At 39.9% G+C, this 27,164-nt stretch overlaps 1 protein-coding gene across 1 annotated transcript in view; it reads right to left on the reverse strand.

Moving 5' to 3' along the window:
* LOC148089985 (zeta-sarcoglycan-like) overlaps positions 1 to 27,164 on the reverse strand; it is a 311,638-nt gene that overhangs the window by 179,801 nt on the left and 104,673 nt on the right. The window contains exon 2 of the mRNA XM_087811269.1: positions 23,490 to 23,587. The gene's annotated coding sequence lies outside the window, so the exon portion shown is untranslated. The remainder of the gene's footprint in view (positions 1 to 23,489; positions 23,588 to 27,164) is intronic.

A 27,164-nucleotide genomic window follows, 5' to 3' on the forward strand; every position in this document is an offset into this window, starting at 1 on the left:
CATACACTACTCACACACAAACCTCTCACACACACAGACACACAAGTACATTACTCACACACGTACACTACTCACACACATGGTCACAAAGATTTACACACACACACGCTCACACGCACAGACACACAAGTACATTACTCACAACCATGTTCACACACACCACTCACACACATGTACACACCACTCACTCACATGTACACACCACTCACACACATGTACACACCACTCACTCACATGTACACACCACTCACACACATGTACACACCACTCACTCACATGTACACACATATTCACACACACCCCTCACAGACATGTTCACACACACCACTCACACACATCACTCACACACACGTACACACACACCACTCACACACATATTAACACACACCACTCACACACACCAATCACACACATGTTCACACACACCAATCACACACACGTATACACACCACTCACACACATGTTCACACACGTGTTCACACACACCAATCACACACACGTATACACACCACTCACACACATGTTCACACACCACACACGTATACACACCAATCACACACACGTATACACACCACTCACACACATGTACACACACACCACTCACACACATAGTCACACACACCCTCACACACATGTTCACACACACCCCTTACACACACTCACACACATGTTCACACACGAGTCCAGTGACACACACTCAATAAAACTGCTACTGGAATCTCTTCCAAACGTCTCTGGACAACATTGATTGTCTTCAGAAACACCTGCGAGGACGTTTTTAAACAAAACCACTAAACATTAAACATTTATCTGTTGATCTTGAATCACGTGTTGATCTTGAATCACGTGTTGATCTTGAATCACGTGTTGATCTTGAATCACGTGTTGATCTTGAATCACGTGTTGATCTTGAATCACGTGTTGATCTTGAATCACGTGTTGATCTTGAATCACGTGTTGATCTTGAATCACGTGTTGATCTTGAATCACGTGTTGATCTTGAATCACGTGTTGATCTTGAATCACGTGTTGATCTTAAATCACGTGTTGATCTTGAATCACGTGTTGATCTTGAATCACGTGTTGTCCTTAAATCACGTGTTGATCTTGAATCACGTGTTGTCCTTAAATCACGTGTTGATCTTGAATCACGTGTTGTCCTTAAATCACGTGTTGATCTTGAATCACGTGTTGATCTTGAATCACGTGTTGATCTTGAATCACGTGTTGATCTTGAATCACGTTTTGATCTTGAATCACGTGTTGATCTTGAATCACGTGTTGATCTTGAATCACGCGTTGATCTTGAATCACGTGTTGATCTTGAATCACGTGTTGATCTTGAATCACGTGTTGATCTTGAATCACGTGTTGATCTTGAATCACGTGTTGATCTTGAATCACGTGTTGATCTTAAATCACGTGTTGATCTTGAATCACGTGTTGATCTTGAATCACGTGTTGATCTTGAATCACGTGTTGATCTTGAATCACGTGTTGATCTTGAATCACGTGTTGATCTTGAATCACGTGTTGATCTTGAATCACGTGTTGATCTTGAATCACGTGTTGATCTTAAATCACGTGTTGATCTTGAATCACGTGTTGATCTTGAATCACGTGTTGATCTTGAATCACTTGTTGATCTTGAATCACGTGTTGATCTTGAATCACTTGTTGATCTTGAATCATGTGTTGATCTTGAATCATGTGTTGATCTTGAATCACGTGTTGATCTTGAATCACGTGTTGATCTTAAATCACGTGTTGATCTTAAATCACGTGTTGATCTTGAATCACATGTTGATCTTGAATCACGTGTTGATCTTCAAGCTTTACGTACGACGACGAAAACTCCTTAAATCTAGAAAATAAAACGACTTCTTTTTGCAAATATGGCGACAACACGTCTTGTTATTGTCGCCTTAGAACCGTTTGGCTCAAGATTAAAGGGAAACTGAGGCGCGAGTTGAAATCCCGGAGCGGGAGCTGACACACGTCCAGTCATTGTATTGTGTTATTGTGTTATTGTGTTATTGTGTTATTGTGTTATTATTGATTCCACTGTTGTGATGTCGATGAGCTGCTTGGCCGAGGTATGCGAAGTCGAAGTGCTTTTCTGGTTCATCAGTGAAACCGTCATCAGGTGAAAAACGTCCTCGTGTGCCGAGAATAAAACGAAAAACAACACAAATGTTCTCGTGTGCTGCGAATAAAACAACACAACCGTCCTCGTGTGCTGTGAATAAAACGAAAAACAACACATCCGTCATTGTGTGTTGTGAATAAAACAAAAAACAACACAAACGTCCTTGTGTGCTGTGAATAAAACGAAAAACAACACAACCGTCATTGTGTGCTGTGAATAAAACGAAAAACAACACAAACGTCCTCGTGTGTTGTGAATAAAACGAAAAACAACACATCCGTCATTGTGTGTTGTGAATAAAACGAAAAACAACACAAACGTCCTCGTGTGCTGTGAATAAAACGAAAAACAACACATCCGTCATTGTGTGTTGTGAATAAAACGAAAAACAACACAAACGTCCTCGTGTGTTGTGAATAAAACAAAAAACAACACAACCGTCCTTGTGTGCTGCGAATAAAACGAAAAACAACACAAACGTCCTCGTGTGTTGTGAATAAAACAAAAAACACAATCGTCCTTGTGTGCCATGAATAAAACGAAAAACAACACAATCGTTCTCATGTGCTGCGAATAAAACGAAAAACAACACAATCGTTCTCATGTGCTGCGAATAAAACGAAAAACAACACAATCGTCCTTGTGTGCCATGAATAAAACGAAAAACAACACAATCGTTCTCATGTGCTGCGAATAAAACTAAAAACAACACAACCGTCCAGGGTGTGTGTGTTAAACTCAAGGTGGATTCTTGTGCATCAAAGGATTCTTTCTGCTCCACAGAGAAGAAAAAGATCCATCGAGGGAGTCTTTGTGAGCAATAAAGCTCGTCCTCTCCCACTCTCGCACTCCTTGAAAGTGATACTGCAGACGGACTTTATTCGCCTTCAATCCTCGATGTCGTCCGAGTCGTTACTTTGAAGACGCCATCAGGGATGAAAGGACGGTTACCACGGCAGCGGATTTCGGCCATTGTGTCTTCGTGTCTACTTCCTCCCGAAGAAGATTCATGACCCGAAGGTCTCTGACCGTCACCTAGAGTCGATGATATCGTTCGACACCCGCCAGATGATTCTCACGACTCTAGAGGTGTTTCGTCAAAAGTACGAGTGTTGCAATGCATTATAAGACTTGAGTAAGTAATATTTGTAAAGTTCTTTCAGACCAGGGTCACAAAGCGATTAAACAATCAAAACAATACTCAATAAAATATATACTTTAAAGGTCAAGACAAACACAGGAGTCTCAGAGAATCAAGGAAAAGCTCAAATAAAAGTGTCTTAAGATCGGAGAAATGTGAGTTCTTCTACTAGAGCGGCTCAGAATTCTGGCTGCAGAGTTTAGTATGAACTGCAGGCGAGACACATCCTTCTGGTTTAGACACTAAATAAACTGTTACAATAGTGTAAACGACACAAACGCATGGATTATAAGATCCAGATCATGTTCCGACAACATTTTACCAAGTTTATAGATTTTTTCTTTTTGAAGGAAATGGTTTCTGGTCAGTTTTCTTCAGTGTCGAACAAGAGACATGTCTTTATCAAATACAACACCCAGGTTTCTCAGGCTCAGTTTGACAGACTGACCTAAGTCACCCAAGTACTGACTCAACCCTGGAACCTTATCATCAACAATCACCAGTGTTTCAGTTTTGTCCACATTTAGCTTCAAAGTGTTTTCATTGTTTGATTTCTAGCAAACAATTGACTAAGTTCAACCTCTTGGGGCTCAGTTGATTCAAAAGAGAAGTAGAGCTGGATGTCATCAGCAAAGATGTGATAAGAAACATCAGAAAATCTTTAATTTAAGGATCAGGAGAAATGTGAGTTCTTCTACTAGAGCGGCTCAGAATTCTGGCTGCAGAGTTTTGTATGAACTGCAGGCGAGACAGATCTTGTTTGGAAACATAAATAAACTGTTCTAATAGTAAAAACATGGAAGGAATGCATGAAGTGATTGATACTCATTATACTTCTTGAAGCACATTTGAACAGTTATTTCTGAGGTCAGAGTTGAGGATTTGACCACAAACCCTGGCCGAAGCGACTGAGCCACACCTCCACGTGATCGAAGGTTTGTCACTCGTTGTTGTTCTCTACGGAAGGTTTTGGCCCCTGACGCGGATTCGGCTTCTCCTGAATGTTTTTGTGCCCGATACCGAAAACGTATTAACAAACGTGTGTGAATTTTCTCTAGATTCATAGAGTCTTCGCTCGTCGACGGACCACGAGCTCCTCGGCGAGCCCCGGACTCGGGCGCGATCGGTGGCTTCCCTGCAAAGTGTCATCGATTTCAAGACGTCGCACTTTAAATGGCTCTGTAATTACGGGACGAGTCGCCGAGTGAAAACCAGGTCGTTACGACGATCAATGGCGTTACACCTGCTCACCGCGTGGATCGGGGGAAATCCCCGAACTTCCCTTCTTCGCCCGAGCATATCGATCGCCGCCATCTTGTTTTTAGTCAACGAGATATTATTGTGGTTTTTCTTTGAGCCACGACTGTCGTCTCGCCTCGGTCAATCCTCCGTGTCTCGCATTAATGATATGCACAAGTGGCTTCCACCTCTAGATTGCCATGTAAGCTCTATTGATCGGGCTTTATTGGCTATTGATCGGCGCTGCTGTACTGAGGCGAGTGGTTTGGTGAAGAAGCTTTAATGGTTCCTACTCACACCATTACGAAGAAGAAGTAGATGGTCAGCAAGGACTCAAGCTCTCTCAGCTGATATCACTTATTCCATGACCGTCTTTACACTTTATTTTAATGGATTGTGTTTCAACCCTTGTTGCGATTAGAAATCTGCTGCATAAAATCCAGCCTAAGTTAAAGCAACATAGACATAAAAGCATAAAACCATTTCACTACTTTTTTGGATAATTGGAATTAATAATTTCTATTGAAGTTTGTCTCATGATTTTATTTTGAAACTTGTTTTGAATGCTCTTCTGTTTTCTGAGCCTGTTGCTCTCACGGCAGCTGCAGCAACAGGCGCCAGATGACGATCGTCACTCCCTGATATGCATGTTCTCTAAACTCTTGGATTACAGTTCTTTCCTGATTTTCTGTCCTCCTTGTTGTCGTTTTATCCAGCGTGTGTGTGTTTTTTTTAATCACAGCTTTGTTTGTTCTTCGGTAACATGTTTGAGCTTTGAGTTTCCTTTGGACAGTGATATGGACACTTTTATTTATGAACTATTGTGATGAAAAATTTTTCGGATTCTTTCCGATTGTTCCTGTTGTTTGCTTGTTCGGGTCCAGCTCTAGTGTGAACCCTACAGCTGTATTATTTGATCTGAACTCTTTGTACTTCTGAACAACAACATCCAAAGAGTCATCTAAAGAACTCTCTGACCAGAAGGTTGCTATGGAGAGGAGCGAGCAAGGTTTAGAACACGGGCCTCTATGATAGGATTTTTAAGGGCTTTGATTTCCAGGAAAGTTGTGTAACTTCCTCCCACAGTCAGGCCACGGTAACCAGGTATTAAATGAGTCTGAAGATCTGGAAGAACTGACGAAGCCGAGACTCTGCGATCATCTCGTCTCTATGACCCGTCCTTCTACTGGATCCTCAGAGTATTCATCGTTGCTGCTGAAGTCTGTGACGATCACAAACCACAGATGAATAAGATATAACAGATATATACTTGACATGTCGTCTTGATGATAACGCGAGCGTCACGTGATCTTCCGTGAGTCACATGATTGGCTGAAAGGTCACTCGAGTATCTCGGTACTCTGTTGTTCTTGTCTGGTGACTCGATTACACCAACATTTATATTGAGTTTAAAAAACTATGAATTAAAAGTAATTGAATTTAGGACATTTATTTTTGATTCATTGGATTTATAATACAAAACTAAAAATGTGTAAAAAATAATCATTAAAAATGAAAATATTCAAATGATTCAACAAAAACAAATAGGACCTTCAATATAGAAATACATTCAATTATCAAAATCAAAACCAATCCGTAAAATCTGAAATAAAATTCAAACAGTCAATATTCTCATGACTCCAATCGACTTCCAAATTTGAGCCGTTAATTCTGTATGGAGAGGTTGGTTCTCTTTAAAGAAACCCTGGAGATTGACACCAAGAAAGCATCTCTCTTTGACGAACAGACAACCGGAAAGGTCAAAGGTCAGAGTGGTCTGATGTTGCCTTGATATTCGCTCACAAGTAAAACTTGGGAAATGGGGAGATAGAGATTCGACCTCAGTTTTCAGAGCAAAGACGTCAAACAATTTACAAACTTTTGTCTATGAGTAAGTAATTACTTGAAAAGTGAAGAATTTTAAGGATCGGAGAAATGTGAGTTCTTCTACTAGAGCAGCCAGTGAAGAGTTTGAAGGAGAAATGTGAGTTCTTCTACTAGAGCAGCCAGTGAAGAGTTTGAAGGAGAAATGTGAGTTCTTCTACTAGAGCGGCCAGTGAAGAGTTTGAAGGAGAAATGTGAGTTCTTCTACTAGAGCAGCCAGTGAAGAGTTTGAAGGAGAAATGTGAGTTCTTCTACTAGAGCAGCCAGTGAAGAGTTTGAAGGAGAAATGTGAGTTCTTCTACCAGAGCGGCTCAGAACTCTGGCTGCAGAGTTTTGTATGAACTGCAGGCGAGAAGATCCTTCTGGTTTAGACACTAAATAAACTGTTACAATAGTATAAACGACAAAAACACATGGATTATAAGATCCAGATCGTGTTGTGACAACATTTTCCTTAGTTTAGAGATTTTTCTCAGTTGAAGAAAACAGTTTCTGGTCAGTTTTGAACTAGAGTCTAATCCTTTTGTTGGTTTATCTTGTCAGGAAATGTTTTTCTCTCTCATCGGTGGACAGTATCGTGGCTCTCATGATACTCCTGACTTCCCCCCGGGAGGTTCTGGATCCCGTAGCCCGGGAAGGAAATGAAGTGGAAATAAGACGATGGTGTTGATCGTGCAGGTAGCATATGCTTGTCTCAACCATGATTCCACATGGCTGGTCCTGTCCAGAAAGGTTCTTCCTAGGTCACCGAGAGGTTCTTCATCCATGACTTGTACCGCATACATCGTCTTTGTTACTTTAGTATTGTATTGTCTACCTACCGTGAGGCACAATTATGAATAAATCTGTGCCTGTGGACACAAAAGAAGTAACGCAAACTCCACTAACTTCGGGATCAGCTGAGCAAACACATCCTAACAGAGTCTGACACGAACCAGCCGCTGCTCTTTTCTTAAGTAAGAAGTTTAATATGCTCAGATGTGTCAAAGTATGCAAATGAAAACAAGTTTCTCTCTTCCATAAATCATCAATTGTTAATGGAAACTTCACATCGGTCTAGTTGCGAAAGGAGAAGTGGGTCATAATTAAAGAGCCGAGGAAAAAAAAGAAAAAACTTTTGATAAGCGTTCCAGTCGAGAGAGATCACATTGAGGAAACAAAGCACACCCGCTGTTTCTTTTATACTTTCCTTCACTTGCCCTCGTCTTTCTAAAGCAACCCTTAGCAAACGCTGTTGGACTCAAAGTGCAAGAAACTATTCAGCCAATAAAGACTGACGCCGGAACCAAAAAATGTCAATCTTAAGAGTCAGGACTTCTGGGGCTTATAAACTTCTCAGGTGGAACCAGGATCCGGAGGATTTTATAACGAAAACAACATTTAAAATCTAAACACACGTAGACATGAAATTAAAATGTTTACAGAAGGAAAGTCTATAATGGATTTAATTAAAACCTTAGATCAGAAGATGATCCATTTAAATGTATATTAAAAATGTATTTGTTTATTTTCTACTGCTTTATCCCTTATGGGGGTCACGGTGGGGCTGGAGTCTATCCCAGTATCATAGGGTGAGAAGCAGGGGACACCCTGGACAGGACGCCAGTCTGTCCCAGGAAACACAAAGACACACAACCATCCACACACACAGTCATACCTACGGACAATTTCCCCAAAGACTGTATGTTTTTGGACTGTGGGAGGAAACCGGAGTGCCCAGAAGTAAACAACGCAACACGGGGAGAACATACACACTCCACACAGAAAGGTCACGGGTTCAAAAGAAAAATCTCCATTTAAATCTAACCGTGCAAACAAAACTATGGCGTCACTATAACGAAGCAAACATGGGAAAATAAGAAGTTTCAAACGCAAAGTCATTAAGAATCTTGAATAAAAGACTTGTTTGGTTGAGAGTCACATGTTTGTTAGAAACCTCACGTATAGATCCACGATGCTCGGGAGAACCTAGAATCAACGGTTGGATCCACATGAACTGTAGTTCCAGCAGGTATGAACACCGGTACACTTGACCTTTCGAATCAAAGTCATCTCTAATAACATCGTTGATCCCTGTTTACATGTGTAGCTTCTCTTTTGTATCGTGTTTGTCTCGCTACACGAGTCTGAAATAAAGATATCAATATTTAACCGAACTTAGTGTCGAGACCATCTCGTGAACAAGGCCTTAAATGGCACTGAAATCCTGAAGAAGTAAAGTATGTGGATGTGCAGCCATGTGTGGGAACAGCTGAGAGGCTTAGTGGCTCCTCAGCCTCCAGGAAAAGGGGAGACAATGTAGCCAGAGTGAGGAACCTCTGGCAGCCACGACGAGACGGAAGATTGTTCCCAAAATAGCTCCAAGAATCGAAGTTGGTTTCCTTGAGAGTTGCCATTGCAGCCGAGTGTCTGCACTGCAGGAGAAGGAGCTTCACACGAACTATGGATGAACAGTTGGACCTGTGAATATATTTTTATTATTTATTATTTTTATCTATAAAGTATGAACTAAAATCAACATTAAAATGACTCGATCACGCTCTGAGTAGAATCCATGGACTGCAGATTAAACAGATATAAAAAGGGAAGGCTGTGATGAATGAAAAGATCTTAGCGTAAGATTTGGAGACACGATAAATGTGTAAATACAGTTAACTCGACTATATTACACGACGAAAAACGAAAGTCAAGAAACATTAGACACACAAAAGCCCTGGAAATTAAATGGTAAGTAAGTAAGTAAGTAAGTAATATTTATTTATATAGCGCTTTTCGAGACCAGGGTCACAAAGCGCTTTAACAATCAAAACAATACTCAAAACAGTACATACTTCAAAGATCAAGATAATACTGAGAACAACACAGGAGTTCGAGAAATTCAAGGAAAAGCCTGAACAAATAGAAACGTCTTAAGATGTTTCTTAAAGGAGTCAGTAGACTCCATCAAGCGCAAAGAGAGAGGAAGATTGTTCCAAAGCTTAGGAGCAACAGCCTGAAAAGATTTCTCTCCTCTGGTCCTGAGTCGTGTGCGTGGAACCATAAGTAGATTCTGATCCACAGACCTCAGAGCCCGAGCTGGGGTGTAAGGCTGTGAAAAGAAAATGTTCAGCATATATACACATATATATATATATATACATGCTGAATATTGTGGCCACAAAATACTCATTCATGACCACAAATAATCTACTATAATCTTCTTCACACACGTCAATCTTGTCCAGTGTTGTACATCACTAATGAATCATGAAGTTGCTGGTTAGAAACCAGAACACAGTGTTATCATTTTACTTTGGTATTTCTATATTTTTTTATTCTGGGGTTCTTTATTTATTTATTAAAAGCATTTACTCATTTTACACAATTTAATTTCTATTTTTATTTCATATTTGTTTATCATTTTTATAATTTACTGTAATCAAAATAAATAAATAAAGGGCCCTCCTAGACCAGGGTCACAAAGCGCTTTAACAATCAAAAACAATACACAGTTAAAAGTCTGGATCAGATCACTGATGGAAGGTCTGACCATGAATAGATCTGAAAGTAAGAACCAGAATTTTAAAATGATCCTGAAAGAAACTGGCAGCCAGTGAAGAGTTTGAAGGAGAAATGTGAGTTCTTCTACTAGAGCAGCCAGTGAAGAGTTTTAAGGAGAAATGTGAGTTCTTCTACTAGAGCAGCCAGTGAAGAGTTTGAAGGAGAAATGTGAGTTCTTCTACTAGAGCAGCCAGTGAAGAGTTTGAAGGAGAAATGTGAGTTCTTCTACTAGAGCAGCCAGTGAAGAGTTTGAAGGAGAAATGTGAGTTCTTCTACTAGAGCAGCCAGTGAAGAGTTTGAAGGAGAAATGTGAGTTCTTCTACTAGAGCGGCTCAGAATTCTCAGAGTTTTGTATGAACTGCAGGCGAGACAGCTCTTGTGTTGTGTTTACAACGTGTTGGGATTCAGACTTTTTAATCTTGTTCCACAAACAGATTATTCAGTTTTACGAATGGATTTTCTTTGCAAATGAAAATGATTTATTTAATAATGCAAATTTATTTTTAAATACAACAATCCCAGTTACGAATATTACACTTACAATGTGAGGATATTAAAAAACACGTGTGCAAACAATGACTATTTTTAGATCGCCCTCTAAAAAATGAAATCCAGGCCATAATAATAATCATATTTATGTGAGTTCTTTGTTGGTTGTGTTAATACATGTTTTCTCGGTCTTGTCTTAATTCATTTCGAGATCACGTTAATCTCGTCCGTCAGACACTCGCACAACAATCTCTGTTTCTCACATTGTCCCACAGAAGCCGAGAAGCTCTGGGGACACAAACAAATCGATGCCTGGCGAATAAACAACCCTGGCTATTGCTGCTGCCTTCACACTCAAAACACTGGAGCAGAAATCACCTCAAATACACTGGAATGAAGTCTGTTATCAGAACCAATACGTGACAATAACCCGGAGAACACCCAGAGCTATGCAGAGCTAACAAACGCATCATCGCCGCGAGTTATTGCTGGCATTCATTCTTGCTCACCCACTGCAGCAGGTCAAAAGTGAAAGTAAAAACAAGGACTCAGAATACTAAATATGGAATCTGGTTTCCAACACCCCATATGGGTCAGTTACCATGACAACTGCAGCAGCATTCCTCTCCGAGCTGCCAAATATTAACGCGGCAGCCTGAGATAAGGAAGCAGCGGATTTTCATTTGTCGAATCGTCTTCACCGGATCAATATGACTTATACACCCCGACATGTTTGCACATACCGAGGCTCTAAAATAAGCTGATCAATAATTCAAAAGTTGCCTCCTCCTCCGCAGAAGCAGCATTGTTTGCCTGCAACTAAAAAAAAAAAGAAGAAAAAAAAAGTGTGACGAGCTTACGTAAGTCAAATCTATAGAAAATACATGAATTCCTCCACGAGCACCTCATCTTTAATTGCTGAGCCGTCTTTGAAATCCTTCGCCCTGATGTACGTGCGTGAGATGTTTGCTCAAGACTTTGCCGAGAGTCGAGCTTCAATGTCATGGCTTGTTACTTCATCTGGAAGCTCTGCAGCCAGCAGTCGAAAGAAGGGTTTAACTGGTGCGTGATTGTTGAGGATATAATCACATGATTAAATATGAATCACGTCTAGGATGAGGAGCCGGTTTTTTATTCCTCCCGAAGGAAGAAGGACGGCTTATGTTGACCCAGGTGTTACGATCATTAGCACAGAGGGACGAGGCTCACCAACAGTACGTTACTGTGGAGCGTGTAATTAAACTTCATTGTATGCTGATGATACTCCAGCCTTTTGTTTTTGTTGCTATGATACCATGTATGAAGAAGGCCTCCTTGTCTCGAAAAAACATCTACATTTTCAGGCAAACCTCTTGTTTCTCCGGGCGGTATCAGTTTGGTTTCAATCCCGGACCAGCTCCTCGCCCTCGGCAGGATCTTTGAAACGTAATGTGAGTTCGCTCAGCCGGTTCACGCATGTTGTGTCAACTCAGAGAAGCTCGTTCGACCGTGTGCGGCGGGATATCCGGTGGGAAGTGCTCTGGGAGTTTGAGGTACCGAACCAGTTAACAGGATTTTAGGTCCCCATATGACTGGCGCCGCCGTCCGATCCGCATCGCTGGTGGCAAGTCGGATTCATTTCCTGTGACTCCGCCAGAGCTGCCCTTTATCGCCGGTTATATTCTACATTTTAATGGCTGGAATTTCCTCGGAGCAGCCGGATGGAGCCGGTCTTTGAATCCGATGCCGTTGAGTCGTCAGGGAAAGTTGGTAAAAAATATATACAGCTGACTATGATGAATCTGACTTAATGACTCTTGGTTGAAAAACTGTGGGATGTTGAAGGGGGAACAACAGGAAGTGGATTTAGATTAAGTTCTTGTTCTTGAGGGAAAAAAAAAGGCAAAACAGACCAATAAGTGCAGCATCTTTCGTCAGAAGGATCCTGTATTGATCTGATGGATATTTCCTTCAACTCAACCATCAATCATGTATAACCATACGTTCTGAAACTCAAGGTGACAAAAACAAATCGGTTTCTCCACAGGTTGGCTGGACTCTCTCCAATGTCAGATTTTTACAGGATAAGTATTACCTGTGAACCTCTTTGAATTTGTAATAATTGCAGAGAATGTCTGAGTCAAAATACTGTGTGAATGTGTCATGTCTGTGATTTGTAACGTAATAATTCCGTTGCAAATGACCGACTTTAATTCACCAAACACAGACGTCGGTTAATGATACTAATTGTGTGTAAATCCGCATGGTTGTGTTTGTAATTCTGAATCTGGCATGTATGCCACTGTAACGGACTTCTTGGCACTTTGGCCATTGTGTTAATATTTACTTCTGCTGTTTTATTTTGAAGAGGTTGAAAAGGAAGTAGATGGAGTTTGTTGTTGTTCCACATGACTAAATTAAAGAAGACATGCTGTGTCTCTTCTGTAAGAATAATTTTGGGGCAAATTTATGTGCAAGGCGTCGCTCTCGCTGTTGAGCGTCTGCAAAAGTTGAGAAACGAAAGAAAATTAACGGTTGTCCACTTTATCTTCTCTAAACGAAGAACGCTTAGTTACACTAACTTTCTCTTTAAGTATTTGCTTTTTACATCTGTATCTCTAGGTAATGTCAGTAAAACTATATGACTATTTTACAGACATCGCTTATCTCGTGTGAATGCACTTAAAATAACGCAGAGGTCATTTACAAAGAGGTCCCCAGGTAATACTTATCCCGTGCGAATAGGGATTTACAGGTGAAGTGAGTTCAGCCATCAGGGAGAGACTCAAAGTAGACAACAGTTGTGTAATGGAATAAAAAAGGACTCTGGGGATGTCAAAGTCTCGGGTGTGAACAGGTACACGGTAAACGTTTGGACAAATCAACAATCCATTTACATTCCTCCAGATCCCCAAGCGACTCGTGAAAGGGATTGAACCGGACGAATCCATTGAGCTTGATTTTTTAAGTTGGAGACGACAAGAAGATAAGCTCGAACCAGCGACACATAAACAAAGATAATTGTGTTGACATGACAACGGGCGACGGGGGAGAGATAATGATCGTGACATCCCTACCAAACGAATGCGATAATAAAGAATTCAAGACCATGAGATATGGAGATTGCTTAAAAGAACGGCAGGAGAGTCGGAGATGTCAAAAGCATATCAGGGAGATACGATTTGATCCTTTAAAAAAATCGCCCATAAAAGACCGTGACATGTATTGATTTTCCATGGAGTCTAATGGACATAATGGGCCCTATACGTCCATCTGGAGACACCGAGGCATTAACGAGCGCTTCCCTCCTACTAAAACACTCCGGTTAACTCACCGTCGATATCCTAATGATCGTGAATAATACACTCTTCCCGTCGTTCATCATGCAAGAGTCATGCAACGATCAGCTCCGACTTCACTACAAACACACAACTTCACCATTCACTCCTGATCATGTTTCAATGGACACATGTGTGAAAGACAACAGAATAAGAGGATTACTTTTCTCCTCTAATCTGTGTGAGTCAGCATCATCGTGGTTGTGTGTACAAGTGTGTGTTTGTGAGAGTGTGTGTGAGTGTGTGAGAGCCACACTTGGATCGCTGCCTGTTGTAAATGTGACACAAGCCACAGCTACAGTCCTGGTTCAACAAAACCTTCCTAGACCAGCAGATTATTTCTCGATCTTATCATCGACTCACTTAGTCGCGTACTTCGATGTACCTTCAAGTGACGGTTCAGCCGAGATTTCACTCCGTTTCTACTCACTCTCATGTCGATCTAAGGGTTGGAATCTGTTCATTTTAGAGCTATACGGTGTGTCCAAAATCACACTCAAACGGCCAGAGAATTGAATGTGGATCGATGGACACTATCCATCCTCAACGGTGTGGTGGCGTAAAGTGTTATTGCTCCAAGATCACTGACATCCTCCAAGAGGCTTCTCCAGCTACTGGAGAAGCTACATACACACACACACTGAGAGACAATCATCTTATGCAATGAGATTGGGAAACATCTTGTGAAATCGTCTTGGCCGAGTGTCCAGACACAAGTCATACCAAGGAGGTCCGGAGGGCGGACCCCACTGTGTCCTGTATGAAGTCAATGTGAATCCTGTAAGAATCTGATGAACGTATGGATTGCTTTGTGAATTACCTGCTGGGCTTCGACCCACAGTTAATAAAACCCATCTTCCCGTTGACCTGGTCTGGGTTCACTAATTTCCAGTCGACAACCTCTTGGTTCCTTCTTCTATAACGGCCGCCATCTTGGAGACGTTAGATGGCGCTAATCGGAAGCTACGTCAACGACGACGCGTCTTCGGAGCAAATGTCTCGAGAAAACACTCATTTTAAAACAAAACAACACGACAACAGTAATATCACAATGAAACACAACTTAATAACTTGTTTCTATTGGAGAAAAGTGTTATCAAGTGTCGGCGATAGTGTTTCAACGACTGGTTACAATTATCGTTAAATAGTAGTAGAAGAAGAAGCTGTCGAGTCATTTCCTGTAAGTGTGTAGCAGCAGATTTAATTTGAGACAGTACAGTGTTGACATTTGAAAACTGCACAAGTAAGTCTTACAGTTTACCGTAAAACATTGTACATAAGTGCCCGATTTGAGACACAGCATTAGACAAAAATGTTTGTTCATTTTCATGTAGCGACTGGAGCTCAGTTGTCTTCGTCTTTGTCCAAAAAGACACTTAAAAACATCCAAATACCCTCATATTCTGCTCGTCTGTAACGTCCCTCTTGGATTGAAGCCTTGACGAATTTTTCTGAAAATAATTTAATAAATTTTCATTTTAGGATAGTTTGTTACAGAAGCTAAAAAGCTATCAGTTGCTACTCCAAGTGTCCTCGCCCCGACATCTTTCCAGTGTCAGTGCACGTGAAAATGATTTAAATTCATGGGATCTTCCACTAAAATCACGTATTTGGATTTTTTTAAGTGTTGAAGACAAAGACAACTGAGCTCCTGTCGCTACATTAAAATGAACAAACATATTTGTCTATAACTACAACAGATGACTCTGACAATAATCCAACATTCGTCGACATGAGAGTAGAACTTGAGTGAACTGTCTTCGGTCTCAACTCTCCTCCGTCCACAGAAGCCACGTCCACCTCGTCTTGAGTCGGAACAGATCCATCATCACTCCAGTGCGTTTGTTTTCAGGGCTTCCCTCCAAAGCTACGTGCCCAGAACTTCTCACCGGGGACCGGTTCAGAGTGGATCCTGACACCGGTGCTCGAGTCGGAGAGTAGTGGCCTTATTTTCACCCGCCTCTGGATGACGGATCCGCTCGCCTCGTTCGTAGGAACATGGACTTACACTCAGTCCTGTTGTAGGTACAATTTCGGTCCCCCCTACGATATCGGTCCCCCCACTTCCTACGTGATGACACGTAAAAATATAAATACAAAAATAAAATACAAATTCAAAAATATTTTTTATGGGTTAAAGAAACGTCAACAGAACGTTTAGATGATTCTTTTTACCACATAAAACATTTATATTGACAAGAAGAAGATCTTCGTCAACATAAACACTTTCTTTCATTTCTTTCATTGACTTTGACACCAACAGGAAGTGCTACATGTGACGAAGCAGCTGATTGGCTGAAGCTGTTTTACTAATAATAACACACAACTGTACAATGAAATACAAACATTCGAGTTCAGAAATAATTCGCTTTTCAAATAACAAAAAAGTTAGAATATTCCTCTTTCTATAACTCATTCTACCTGTCTGTAGTTCATAAACACCTCAGTAATTATTTAGTTTTCAATCTTTTTTACAGATTTAAATCAATTATTAAATGTACATTAGCAAATTATTTCAGAAATCGAATGTTTGTGTTGCATTGTACAGTTGTGCGTTATTATTAGTAAAACAGCTTCAGCCAATCAGTGGCTTCGTCACATGTAGCACTTCCTGTTGGTGTCAAAGTCACATGATCGTCAGACCAGGAAATGAAAGAAAGTGATGATGTTGACGAAGATCGTCTTCTTGTCAATATAAATGTTTTATGTGGTAAAAAGTATCATGTAAACGTTCTGTTGACGTTTCTTTAACCAATAAAATATATATTTTAAAGAGACGTTCGTATATGCAGCGAGTGACGTCATCACGTAGGAAGTGGGGGACGACATTGTAGATATTGTAGGGGTGAACGAAATTGCTTAGATCTGTCACCAGTCAGGTCCATGTTGCCCTTGTTAACAAATCCAGAAACTCCCATAGGATTTAAAGTACTTTATTTAATGACTTCCAGGCTTATAAGTTGATATTGGATCCCAGTGGAGCAATAACTGTTAAAGCAACTCAAGATAAGATTAAATATATTTTCTCCGCCCGACATTGTTGTGGAAAACAAGGGTCTCTACCCTCCCCCACAGTCTGCATGTCAGTCTCAGGATTGTAAACCCGACCACGCCTTCTTATCAGTGAGATGAAATCTACCGTAGCCACACCCACTCTGCTGCGATTGGTTCATTATGGAGGTGTGTCCCCACGCGTCATCAATGGTCTCCACCTCCAAGGGACTCGTTGTATAAACAAAGCGTGAGGACAGCCGGAGGAGGAGTGAATCCATTATAACATCATCATGGACTCTCGTAACCTCTCGTTCGTCCAGATTTCAGAGCAACTTTATAAAGTAATAAAGTGTAAAACATGGTCGTGATGAGAAGTTACTGCGTCTTGAAGAACATTTATGTCAGGAGAGTTTTATTTTAATTAACTATAACATACTGTAGTAGGAAGTTGTAATATTTTACAATTGAAAGTACTTCAAACTACAAGTAAAAGGGAACAAGGTTTGAGACGAATTTTAAAAATCAATTTCATCGTCTTTGATGAATCCGTTCTTCCTCTATGGTTATTTTAATATACTTAAAGAAAACTTTATCAAAGCTGGTTCTGCTCAAATAAAGAGAATATAATTCTAAATGATCAAAGTTTGATATGTTTAAATGTATAAAAAAGTTCCTGAGTGAGTAAAAAGTACAGTTTCACAGGAGAAGTTAATTGAAGTTACCTCAGTGACTTTCACGGGAAGAAGCTGTCACATAGCAGGAGGGCTCCTGGAGGGCCTTAAGGTCTTTATTAGTGAGTTTTCAGCTTCAAGAAGACCCCTGACGCTTTCAACCGGGGGCTTTCACTCTTCCTCCACACTTTAAACTCATCAAACAGAGTCCAGATTTACTTTACTTCTGAATATTTAATCATAGATCTGACGTCGCTTCTCTCGCCACCGGACTTTTCGAAAAGTATCGAACGTCTTGTTGCTGGATTATGTTTCTGAGTCATGATGCTGGTGTTGGTGGTAGAATGACTCATTTTTATTCTTAATAATAGACTTGATGTGGGAGGTATTAGGACACTACTGCACACGTGCAGGACCTGGAGGCCAAACTCTATGTTTATATATACGTATATATACTGTGTATATATATATATAAACACCGAAGAGTTGAGTGAGTGTAATTGAATGTATTATGGTATGTTTATGAGGTTAGTTGAGTGAAGATTTCATTTTAGTTACTATTCAAGGTTTTAAAAATAATTGTATTAGGTTTGTTGAGTGTAATACTATTAACTCAAAGTATATCCTCACACAAATTTGCAAAAACTAAACTAAAAATTCATTAAACCCAACTTTTTTTGTTTATTATACTGGATACACATAAGATATGGAAGTATAATATACATATATTATAGATAGTATAGATAGTATAATGAACAGTATAATGAACAAATAAAGATGGGTTTAAGAGTTTTTTTTAACTTTTTTTTAAGAGTTACTTGAAGCGTTTTTCACATTTTAAATTCACATTTTTATTGAAGAATAATAAGAAAAAGAATTGTGCTGGTTTTCGAAAAAAACCATCATGAAGTAACAACCTTGTTCACCACTAGGCTCATATGAGAGATTCAAGTTATCGACTGTACCCGGGTTCCGACCCTCAGATTCAAACATTACGTTTGTTTTACTTTTATTTTCTCCAGTTTCAAGGCTGATATTTTGAGTGAACTTGACTGAAACGAGAGTCTTGATTATCACTTCAGAGAAAATACCATCTTTGTCAAAACACATTTCAGACAGTAATAATCAATAGAACAGAACTAACATAAATCATGGGTACACAACCTTTTTTTGCACCGCGGACAATTTGAATGTCAGGATTATATTCATGTGCCATCGTTCAGAAAGAAAAAAGTAAAAATACACTTGCACGACCTGCAAAAAACTACAATTAGGTGCAAGACAAAAACAATGTCACTTTAACGCTGAATTCAGCAAGAACTCTGGACTGGTTACAACAAGATGTTTGCGTGTTTGCATCTTTGTACGTTTGATTGTATGCTGACGATGGTGTTCCGTACGTGTGCGTCTCCTCGCTTCAACACACTTTTGTACAACTGCATCTTGAATGTACCAAAGATCGACATCACTTCCTAAACTCTCGACAAGAAATATATGAATATCCTTTTGATGTTTTGGCTGAACGAATGCAGAGACGCCGCCGCGAGAGAATCTCATCGCCTCCGACTGTTAACGTCGAGGAAACGGTGACGAGCCGAGAGTTTTTGCCACAAACATCGCTTTCAATGCAGACGAACTGCTGCTGAGTCGAGTCTTCAGTGTTGGTTTGAGAGTGTTGGCGGCAGTTTGTAGCACTTGCTACATGTGCAGATCACGGAAGAAGCAAACGAGTTTAGCAAATAAACACAGGTGGCGGCTGGTGAAAAATATTTAAGGTGGTGCTCTTTTCCAGTACATTATCCTAACCTATATATTACATATAAAAATCAACACATTAATAGTAAGTAAGTTATTTGTAAAGGGCCTTTAATCTAATAACTTTAAGTTAATGATGAATACAAATGTTTATTATGCTCCTTGTTTCATTCCAAATGATACTCTTATATAAATCATACAGAATAAACTACATTATGAGAAAAAACACCAGGACAATAGAGATACTTTTTACCAAATTATCACAAACACACACAAATATACTGCAAAGAAAAAAAATAATTAAAACAAGTATTTAAAAAACTAGCATTACTATACTAATAAACTAATTAATTTTAAAAAAAAAACATAATATTAACCAAAAAAAAAGTAAAATTAAAATGTCGGGAGTGGCACTCGAACCGGTGAAATTTTACTTCCTCAAACTTAAATAATGTGCAGCACGCTACCATCTGAGCTCATCAACCTGTTGTATCAATGTTAATGTTTACTATTAAGTATTAAAATATTGACGTTTACTTCCTCCAGCGCCTCGAAGTCCCATTTAAAACTGGCGAATATAGTTTAGCAATGAAAATACTTCTAAAAATATACAAAATGATCAATGTTGATGATTAAAACTAGGTTAATTTAAAACGATAAATAAAGTGAAAAAAAAAAAGCCAAATCAGTGAGAGTGCGCCCCCTATGGGCCAGCCTCACAACGATCAATGATTTCAAATCGTTTTTAAGTTTGTTAATTGTTGTGTAGCCACCATACAATGTAGCTGCAGGTTCAGTTTGAAGACAACGGGGACTTAAAATATATAAATCTAATGACTTCGGTAAGATGAGAGAAATAGTTTTTTTTCTTGATTCATTGGCTTGAGAGACGCGTCGGTGCTTTTTCGCAGCTGTGAACATACTTCAAAAAAATCTGCGGCTCGAACAAACAGAGAAAAGTGAAATGTCACTGCGTTTATTCCTCTTTTTGTCAAGGTCAGGCCGACTTTAAAAAGGAAACGTTTTGAATTAATGCGGAATCTTCACGCGGGCGAGAATAAAACACAGCGGTGTTATCGGTTCCGACGCTGATAAATACAAGCGACGCTACGACGCCGCGGCTCGTCGCTATAAGCCGCGCAGGGACAGAGGAAGGGCAGTCGATGAGATTCAATCATTTTTATTGTTTTTGCTTTTTCCCCCCATTCCAGATGTCCAGCTGCTTCAGTCGCCCACGGAAACCATGGCAAAGAGAGAACACGTCGTCTTTGGTGGAGCTACCATTAAGTTTGGCGCAGGTTTCGCCGAAAATAATCCAAAAAATCAGACTCAATTTATTGAGTTCTGTGAGAAGATGTTCATTTACCGTATTCTCCGGACTATAAGTGTCTCCGGAGCACGAGTCGCACGAGACATAAAATGCATAATAAAGAAGTAAAAACATATATAAGTCGCACTGGAGTATAAGTCACATTTTTGGGGGAAATTGATTTGATAAAATCCAAGAACAGACATGTGATCTTGAAAGACAAGTTAAAATAAAACTAGAGGCAACAACAGAATAATGTTACGTTACATGAAGTGAGAACCTGGTATGTTAACATAACATATGAAGAGTTATTCAGAGAACTATAGCATCAATAACTAACAAGTTTACCAAACCATCCGTGTAACTCCAAATAACTCTTCATCCTCGTGTCACTTTTAAACAACTAACTAACTCCGGAGGTAGAAGATGCTTCCTCTTCTACGTGGAAATGATCAACACAGGCCTAGAGCGCCCTCTGGTGGTTTAGTGTGACAATAACATGTGAAATGATATAATAATGTGGTAATAATTTCACACATAAGTCGCTCCAGAGTATAAGTCGCGGACAAACTATGAAAAAAACTGCTACTTATAGTCCGGAAAATAGGGTATATATTTATTACAGATGTAGAAGTTGTTTTTTTAGTTGAAGCAACGTGCAAATGTTGTGTGTTTAAACTTTGTATTCACTCACTCACAGAATTATGTGACACTCAGTATTAGTACATCAGATGCAATCTGTGGTCAAGCCCCCCCGACTCAACTTTCGTTTTTGTCAATAAGCCGCAAACATGAATCTTTTTACTTGTAAATAATGTTCTTTACTTTGAAGCCTATTCAGCAAATTCATGAAATCTGATCTTCATGTCTTGGACGCAACAAACCGCTCGACAAAATATCTTTTTCCAAACGATCACGTCTAGACTAGGGTTTTAGGGCATGTGAGGGGTCATCTTTGTATCCTTTTCTTTTTGTTATTCCCTTTGATCGATGTTCTTTATATTTGCCCTTTGTTTTCTTATTTGCACTTTGTTCTTGTTTTTATGAAACTATTGTCTTCTGTGAACTGAAAAAAACAAAATTCCTGAAGGAGATTTCCTATAACTATCTATAACTTCAGCTCAATGTAAAGAAGGCAAAAGACCCCCGATGAAAAATGATTAAAATACAATTTTGATGAATTTCAAACCATATATATTATATACTAAATAAGACAGATTCAAAGAATATCAAGGCCCACAATCCACCTGAACTTATTCTCTCATCTCTGGGGCTCGTGGCCTGAGAGGTTGTGGGTTCAATCCCAGCTCTGAACCCGACACTTTACCCTGATTGCCGCTGCGGGTTCAGCTGGTGCGTCACAGCCTACTCCCGTCAGTGAGTGTAGAGAAGTAGGCGCCACTTAGAATATAAAACACTCTTCAAAACTAAACTTCAAGACATCGATAGAATGAGTTGAAATCCTCCTTCATATTCAACCTAAACTGTGTCATGTTTGGTTTCGTCTAAATAAATAGTTCCGACATCCATAGAACGAGGAGACGAGTTGAAGTAAATAAATAAATCCGACATCATTGAATCCGACTCTTCTCTGTCAAATGTAGGACAAACTCATCAGCGATATTGCTTTTATTTGGCAACACGATCCATTATTCACGGCGTCCTCTCCTCTCTCTCCGGAGCGACACCATCTCTTCTTCCTTCAGCTCTCACTTCCCTCTCGACACGACGCTCCTTCCTCTCGTCGATCCGCCGCTGGCTCTCATTCATCAGCTGTTGACTAGATAAGCATGGCTTCTCGGCGGCGGCGGCGAGAGGAAGGAGACGCGCCGTGGTCACGAGAGGCAGATGGTGGCGGCGGCGAGTCAAGGTCGAAGCAAACACACGGCGCCGGTGATTTACGACGCCATTTCCTGTCTCTATCTCCCCTCCGTTCTAACTATCTTACTTAATTCCGTGACAGCGTCCGTTCATCGTCTCCGCAGCTCGCGGCCTGGAAGTGACATTTAATTATGTTTTCTTTCTCTTGTTCATATTGAATCTACGAGTGGACTTTGACGGAAGCGTCTGATGGAAGGAATTAGCTTAATAGATATTTATTCTCTCGCTCACCCGGCACGTCGCCGCGTCCCGACTCGTTATTTATGGCCAATTAAAAAAAGGCAAATGTCATCAATAATTCTCTGTAAATAGCGTTTGATTCGATGCCCTTTGACTGGAATCACAAGTGTATCCATTTAAAATCCATTGTGCGTTTATACGATGTGTTATCTGTGTTTTATTGTTCATAAAAGAAAAACCTCGACACAAGCCAGCGTCGTTCGTTCATGTCTTAGTGCTGACGTCGACAACCACACACACTCACACACACACTCACACACACACACACTCACTCACAGAGTAACACACACATCAGACATACAGACACATCTATCAATATATCTATCTTTCCAAGGATTATTCTGTGTGATTATGGACTGTGGGAGGAAACCAGAGTTGCTAGAGTCGCCCACAAAAGCACAGGAACATACAAACACTTTCTTGCTTCAAACTGAGAGAGAACCCGCAACTCATGCTAACCACTACGCAACAGGAAGTGACAATCTTGTTAGCCACGAGCTAATATCAGAGAGTTGCTTTTTTTCATCATAATTATTTACTATACAATGACTGGAAATCCTTGAAACATATTTCATGATACAATCAATGTGCAGTAGATTAATGTTGATCATCATCATCATCGTCATCTTCATCATCGTCATAATCATCATCATCATCATCATCATCATCATCATCATCATCATCATCATCTTCATCATCATCATCATCATCATAATCATCATCGTCATCATCATCTTCATCGTCATCATCATCGTCATCATCACCTTCATCTTCATCATCATCTTCATCGACATCTTTATCATCATCATCATCATCATCATCATCATCATCGTCATCTTCATCATCGTCATCTTAAGGACCCGAACCATCGGAGACTCACCTGTGATCTGATTAAAGCTCCGCACCAGGATCTTTACGCCGATTCTGATATCTGTCCACCGGCTTCATTAGTTCCCTTGTTCTTTAAAATGAGTTTTTCTGGAACCAAAAGAACAAACAAACAAAAATTAAATCAACCATGTTTTCTTTTTGACTTCACATGCTAGCATGAAATGATAACAACGTAGCAAGCGGCTAGAACAGGAGCTTCAAAACTCAAAATTAAACACAAACACAAGAGGTCAAAATCTGTAACGACTTCAATTCATGGATTGGAAAATGTTTATATTTATATATGGGAAAATATAACTGTCTTTGGAAGCAGTGGCGGCTGGTCCATAGAGGGCGCTGGGTCCGACCCTCCAATTTCTTTAAAAATTTCTTTATTTTTCGAAAAAGATTTAATGTCATTTATTATTTTTTAGTTTGAAAATGTTTTGGTGAATTATTCCCACTTCTTTTACTTATATTTGCATCAACTTAGCTTTTGATTCTAATCTTGGTTTGTGTCGTCATTCGTCATTTCCTGTTTATCTTTGGTCACTTTTCGTCATTTACGTTTCTGCAGCTCATACACGTCGCAGAAGAAACAGAGAAGTCTCTCAATACTATCTCGGGACGCTGGAAAAAGCGACTCTGGTAGTTGAAATACAGAACGTTAATACCTCAGTCAGTTCACTTTATAACACGTACACTATTTTAACCAATTAAATTTCTACTCCAAACATTTACATTTTACGATTAGAGAAATGTATTATTTGTTATTTGCAATGTATTTGTGTGTGTTTGTGATGATTGTGTAGAAATGATCTCGGATGTTCTTGTTTAATGGTTCGAATGTGTTTGTGTTTCTAAACGAGGAGAATAATAAACATTATTATCCATCATTAGCTTTCAAAGTGTGGATTTCTTCATGTAGTTAATATTGTCTTTGTTTAGACTATTTTTCGACTGATTCTTTTTAGTGGCATCGACAGCGAAAAGTACCGTAAAAGAGCAACACCTTCAATATTAGTCCCCAGTCGCTACTGATTGTAAGTCTCAGTACAACTGTTGACTATAATCCATGATCAATATGAGTCGAGGTCGCAGGTCAAACACATCGTTTTACCCAAAACAGTTTCTAACAGTACTGAACAAACATTCCCATTAAAGTCGCAATTTTTCTCTTTTTGAAAGTATCTGACTGTACTATCCGTGAAGTATCTCAAACACATATATATTTACATGGCGGTGGATTGTTTATCTGCTTCTGTATCCTCTCATCCACAGTCTCCCTGGGATCCTTCGCTCTCATGGTCGAACGGAAATAAAACAAACATTTTCTGAGTCAACAAACAAACGCGTGTGGTTTGTGAGACACTTTTGTCACTCGCAGTTTTTAGAAGTTGTGTGTCGTGTGTGATGTGGTTTCATGTTTATGCGGGAAAATACAAAACAATGCGCGGCGAGTCGTATATTTGCTTCACTATTTTGTTCTTTCTCTAGAAAATCATATTTGAGTCGTTTCAATGAGATCTGAAACCGGACGATCAGAACGTATATCAACAAAAACAGGGAAGCAAAGCGATTGACACTGATTGGTCGACGTTTGAGTTCAGCAGATCACACGGAGGCCCTTCATGAAGATCACGGGGGGCCCGGCTGAAGGACGGCTACCGCCGCAGTGATGAGGCTCTCGGAGATTGCGGCGCCCCCCTGTGGAGCGGAGCCTGGTAATAGTGCTGAGTTGGCGAGATCACAAATTGATCCTCTTGGAAGGAAGTGTAATTGATAAATTATATCTGTTTGATTTCATAATCACATCCAAATGGAACAATTTGTTTGGATTCTCCGCGGCATATGTTCTTGACATCTGTTGCCGTCGGTGCAGGAAGTTGGACCCAATGGGAGGAGCATATGGCCGGATCCAGATGATTTAATGTTTTCTCGCTCCCTCCTTTTTCTTTAATGAAACCCGAGGAACAGCCGACGAACGCTTCTTGGTCACAGGAGGGAAAGGAGGAAAAAAAAGAAAGGAAAATGAAAGGAGAGTGATGGGAGAAAATATTGGTCGATCAGGCCAGAAATGTAAAAACGAGCTTCTTAATAAATACAAAACTTCTTGTCCACATAATTCTAAGAAATGGCAGCCGAGGGAAAAAAAAGCTGCTCGAACGCATGGAAGCAAGTGTGATTTATCTGGTCCTGCAGGCATCTTTTGTAGAGTTGATGGCCCAAATCTAAGCCTCTGGGGTATAGAAGCGTTAAAAGCTGTGTGTGTAGGTGTGTGTGTGTGTAGGTATGTATAGTGTGTCGTACCAGACACAAGCAAAGAGTGAACCTTTCATTTTACCAAATATTCATTAATTAATGTTCATAGTCACGGATTCAAGGACTTTTAAGAGACTTTTCACGAGGAATGGTTTGAAAAAAACACCAAACGACAGCTTGACGAAACAAAACAAAAACACAATCAGTATCAATTTGTCATGGAATAATATGAAGAAAGGTCTGCTGGTTCTATTCTCGACGCTCAGAGTCTCACCTGAGCTCGTTGAACGATCGCTCATGAACTGGTTCATATTTCGGACGAATTGTGATTCTTTTCCCAGATTAACGCTTCTGTGAACCGTTTCTACAGAGACTTACAGGCAGAACACACACTAAAACAACACTTAACCCCCCAGATGTAAATCCTGGTTCTTTAAGGTTCAAAAGGAGATTCAGATCATATATCATTTTTATATTCTCACTTTAACGTAAGAGTCACTTACTTTATCTTATTTCTTTTAAGTTCTTTGGGAACAAACACACATAACACTACGATTATTTTGACTGACCATCTATCGTATTAGAAACTTAAAAATATGAACATTTAGGTCATAACATCATGACTCACCAGAAAAAAGAAAAATGTAACTCCAGGGTTCGGGTTAGGCCGACAAGCTCGTCTGATACGGCGTGTGATGCTCATGGACTGTTTCTGCCTCAGATACCTCGAACTAGAACAGTTTGTAACAGACTACATTCGGCAGAAAATCTGTTTGGCTTCAGTCCGTTTGGCAAGCACACGCTGACCTATAAACACGGAGCTGACGAGTCCTGAAGAGACCCCCCGTCCCTCCAAACTCATTTTCACGAGTCCTGATTCGACAACTGTTGAGTTGACAACATATAACGTCACAGATTTATATCTGCGAGACTTGAAGTCCAGACCATCTCAACGAGTCGAGGATTAGACAGAACTAGTTCATTGACCAAGATTAACACCGAGACCGAGAAAGAGACCGAGACCAGTAGCATCAAACTGTGGTCGAACTTGAAGTCGAACAGTTTTCTGTTGATCTCCCTGGAACGGACTGAACGGAGGTTTTGTGTCGATGTTCGTATCATGTGTGTCACCAAAGCATGTGCACCAAGAAAACATTATTATGGCCAAAGATCAGGCTAAAGATAAAGATAACGCGACGTCACAACATCGACAAGAATGAGACACAACAAAAACTGGAGTACGATCCACATTTTAGGACATCGTCAGATCAAACCTCCGAAAAAACTCAGTCAGATCGAAATTTCTCAGGCTTCAAAATAAAAGTCACCTGACATCAGATAGTATCTGGAAAAATATATAAATGCCTTTTTATTTCAAATGAAACCAGAAACTCATGTGATAACGATAATAGACAAAACAAAA

Source organism: Callionymus lyra, chromosome 1 (genome assembly GCF_982586985.1).
Source record: "Callionymus lyra chromosome 1, fCalLyr1.hap1.1, whole genome shotgun sequence".
NCBI classification, from domain to species: domain Eukaryota; kingdom Metazoa; phylum Chordata; class Actinopteri; order Syngnathiformes; family Callionymidae; genus Callionymus; species Callionymus lyra.